A 4,795-nucleotide genomic window follows, 5' to 3' on the forward strand; every position below is an offset into this window, starting at 1 on the left:
TCATTTTATTACTTTATTGCGACGAGTGCCATTGAGCACAATAGTACTGTGTTTTAGAAGGATTTATTTTGATTAGGCGAGCGAGCCAATCACATGTAAGAAACAGATTAAAAACACGACTGACACTAAACAAGACTGAATAACATTCGAAACACACACATTGACCAATCCCAATCATCCTTAGGTCAAAAACCCAAGATTTAAACAGTAGAGTCAATAAAGTCATTAGAATAGAGAAAAGAGCCAATAGGAGGCCAAGATCAAAGTTTTAGAAGCGATAGATTCGGATAAGTTCCGTATCTTAGTTTTGGCATTTATTTTCATTTCATTTGCAATAGCGATCATATGTATACTGTTATTAGCCTATTCACACCGGGTGAAAGCAGAACCTTATTACTTGACGTAGAACGACCAATCAGAATCATGCTGTTAAAAAAATACATAGTTGTCACGTTAATCATCTTTATTCCCATTATAATATCATTCCCAGACGTACAGACAATTACATTGATTTTCACATTATACACTTTATACATTTTGTTGTTAAGCATCGAGATCGATCCGAGATTGATCATCGACGAACGATGAGCCGTCGGAATAGAGTTTTTCATGAGAAAGGACCAATAGGGTTCGAGATGGACGGTTTCACGTTTATTTACTTTACATTAATCGATTTGACAGCAAAACAGTCATGTCGAGTCGAGACGACCAATGGGGAGCGATCCAGTCGATTTTATTAAGATTAGCACTAGTTTCGATAGATTAACAGTATCGCACATTCTCGACACAGCGATGGCCAATAGGAACGATTCCTGGCACTTTGATTTATTTTTACACGTTTTTAGAGTAGTTTATGATTTTGCGAGGTCTTCAGCCAATGAGAGCGCGAGGCGCAACATTTTTAGATAATCGCGACGAACCGACCAATAGGAAGCGAGCGCAGCTCAACTAAGCGAGACAATGTCGAAACGCGCAAATTTACGTTACATTATTATTATTTTATGTTTCCCTGTCGAGATAATTAGGTTTAAACATATTTCAATGCATGTCATGTATTACTTTGTACTTACCGACGTTGTGAATACCGGTGAGCCAATCACGTCCATTGATTGGGCGAGACGATCCTGAAAGACGCGGGTACCTGAAAATAAAGGGGAATTAATAGAATTTGATTCCGGTGAAAAAAATACTTACCTGCAAAGTCCAGGAACGTCAAAATGACCTTACAAGGTCACTCGAAACCGTTCCGAGTGACTAGCCGCGAAGGTGCACTTTGTGCCCGTTGCGACGGCTGGCATTGGTTGCCGCATCGCCGAGGTCGAAGCGAGAGCCCTTGTCCGCCGTCCAATCCAAATGCAGTTTCTCTGATCTGACAGAGCTGAGCCAATCCCAGCGGCTCAGCTTGCATGGGCGATCTGCCGTCCGAAAAGGGATCGTGTCGTTCAAAGCCGAGCGATACGATTGGCCGAGAGAGAAAAACGCGCGAAAACGAGTCTTTCGCGCCGAAATGAAGAGCAACGCGTCGGCGCGAGCATCATAGTGGGGGAACTCTACCCGTTTCTCCCGGACAGTCTACCGTGGATTTCCGAGGCGTCAACACGTTGCGCGATAAAACTCGGTGCAGTACGACTTATCCCGTTATCGCTTACGATAAATGCGAATATTCGGTGCGAATATCGAGGCGTTAACTCGTTACGACGGTTACGCATTAATTACTCGAGTCTAGGAGACTTATTTCGCGATCGCCTAACATATTAGCTAACGTACATCCGTAACGAACAAGTACGGACACGTTCGTGATTGCGAAACGACTTTTAGTCACAATTAGCTCTGTATCGTGGATATTCGAGTTTGATAAATCTCGTTGCCGGTAATTGCGCGAGTGAACGAGACCGCGACGACGGAGAAACTGTAAACTGTGGAATATTAAATTGTTATTTGTTTATAATAAACAAACGAGTCATTATTCGCGACCCCAGTGTAATTCCCACATCGAAATCCGTGAATTACGCATCGCAATACCAGGGCGTGGCTGACGGCCTTGAACACGTCCGCGACGTAAAAGACGGCAGCCATTAAGCTGAAAGGAAGGACGGGGCAACGCAGACGATTCGGGTTTCTGTATTTGAGCCTGAAAATACAGTGGCGACCGTAATTTCAGCCCAAGTAGTAAGTGGTTAATAATTTATTTTCATTATTCATCGGTGATCCGGTCACCTCTACCTCTTTGTACCGACAATCACTTCATGCTCAAAATTACTTAACTTATGACGCGCGGCCATTATGTATTAAATACACCGTCGTGAGGCTTGTTGAGATGTTGGCCATTCGCAACCGCGTCTATTGAGAGAATTGTTGGTAGCGATCATTGCTGTCGAAAACCTATGTACTTCTCAATTAACGGCTATCGCATGATTTATGTCACCTCAGTGTATCAAATGTCCTAAAAAATCATGAATTAAAATATATATACCTTCAGGTAGGCAGAAGAATGTCCAGTGCGCTATCGTTTGATCGCTTCCAACGCTAAACCAACGTAGGGTAATTAATAAATCATGATTTACATTTATAATTTCTTCACTTCCATGCGTACGTTGCGAAAATAAACGCAGATGTGACCCAAAAATGCTACAAATATTGCACATAAAAATTTATTGTTATGTCAGAGAGATATGAACATTTGTCAATAAGTAAATTGAAATATATATTGACCTAATAATAAACTCCTTCCAATTCCAATAGTCTATCAATCTTTTAATCACAACTTCTTTCAAATATTGTTTTGCTGACTTCTCACTTTCTTGATACGACAGAGATGTAACATCATTACGTCCAATTTCTATCTAGAATAAATATCCACCGCCGTTCATGCTTTCATATTTTATATCTTTCAATGAAGTCTAAATATATAAACATAAGAAATTTTGATCTTACTGTGACACAAGGAAATAGTGCTCCAGGACTTTGATACAATCGTATTTCTATGTTATGACTAGCTCGAACGTAAAAACGAATATCCTGCGTGTCGTTACTTTTTTGCATAGGCCAAATTCTCAAAAACTCGTCTCCAAAAGTTATATGACTTTCACAATCTAAACACACAAAGAATAAAGAATTCAATAAAATAATTTAAGGTAGTTAATCCGTAAACTCATTTTCTTGGAAACTTCATAAAATTTGAACAGTATATTAATGTAAACATGATTTACATACCTATGCAATTAGAAAAAAAATTGAAAGTACCGAAGTTGAGATAAGTAAAATCAAAGTTAGTATTTTTTACATGTATCACAAGTACGAAAACGGCTTCCGATACCACGTTTCTAATTGTAGCGATCAAACTACTCTTGTGATTTTTATAAAAATAACAAGAAAACGATAGAAGAGACTTGTAAAAATATACTTACAAAGATACAAGACCTTTGATCGTCTAGTTTCAAAGTAATTGATTAAAGTACACAATTTCTGATACTAGCGGTGGACGCATATGACAGTTAACCTTTGAAGTTAGCTTTGAAGTGAATTTAATCTAATAGCATAAATTAGTGTCTATATACATGTACATATGAGATTTTTACACACATACATGCATAACGCAGACAATCCCAGCCAAATACTATATGTCATTTGTCTATCATTAACTTTTTGACAGTCACGGACTAATTACCTTAATAGTGCGTAAACGAGTGACAAGTGCAATAGACAGAGTTACTAAACAAGTGATTTAGTAGCAAGGTTAATACGATTGTTTATGATTGTGTACATAGGCAGCCTGAATAAAAATGAAGCAAATGATACAGTACGTAGCAACTAATAAACAAGCTCCTGCCTGATCAAAAATTTTTTATAATAAAACATATATCTATAAATATTTGTATAATATGTATAATTATATATGTAGATATACGTGATCTGTATAAAAAGTAATAAGACTGATTTTTTTCTGAACAGCTGGTAACTCTGTAAAAACGAGACTGCAGTAAACCGAGAGCTATATTCATATTCTACCTTTAGTTAAAATTTCAATTTGATAACATTAACACATGTGATTCTACAATTATTCGTATAACTGTATGTTTGAGTGACGCGTCACGAAAATGGAACACAAGAAAATTAAACAGCGTTATGCAAAGTTTGACACAGCAAATTCTGTGCCAAATTTCAGGATAACACGACAGAAAAACACTTAAAAAGTAAACAGTGAGAATAAATGGTGATCAAATAACTTGAATTTGAGTCATCAAATTGTTTATGTCATTGGTGGTCCAGATTCATCTTCACAATATCACCGTCTTTCTAAAAATGCCTTATGCCCGGGATAGAACTTGATCTTTGTAAGTTTGTTTTACTTCTAAATGTTTCCATCGTATTGTCTGGAGTTTGACATAGAATTTCGTGACGCGTTATCCAAACATATAGTTATACAAATAATTGTAAAATTACATGTGTTAATGTTATCAAATTAGAATTTTAACTAAAGGTAGAGTATGAACGTAACTCTTGGTCTACTGCAATTTTGTTTTTACAGTGTTACCAGCTGTTGAGAAAAAAAATTTAGTCTCATTATTTACTTTTTAGACAGACCACGTATAATATACCTACATATGTTGTTCGGCGTATCGCCTTGTAAATAGCATAGTTACTTCATATCCATGTATTCATGTATCGTTTATACTTAGTTGCATAAGTCATTTGTAATTCTCGCGCGAAACGTCGGCGGATCGCGATCAGCCAAATCATGCGACTCACCTGTCGGTGCTGCCATCGCCCATCCGCCGACGGTATCCACCCCCCC

The sequence above is a fragment of the Temnothorax curvispinosus genome, unplaced genomic scaffold (assembly GCF_003070985.1).
Source record: "Temnothorax curvispinosus isolate PA1 unplaced genomic scaffold, ASM307098v1 QBEX01007259.1, whole genome shotgun sequence".
Lineage (NCBI taxonomy): Eukaryota > Metazoa > Arthropoda > Insecta > Hymenoptera > Formicidae > Temnothorax > Temnothorax curvispinosus.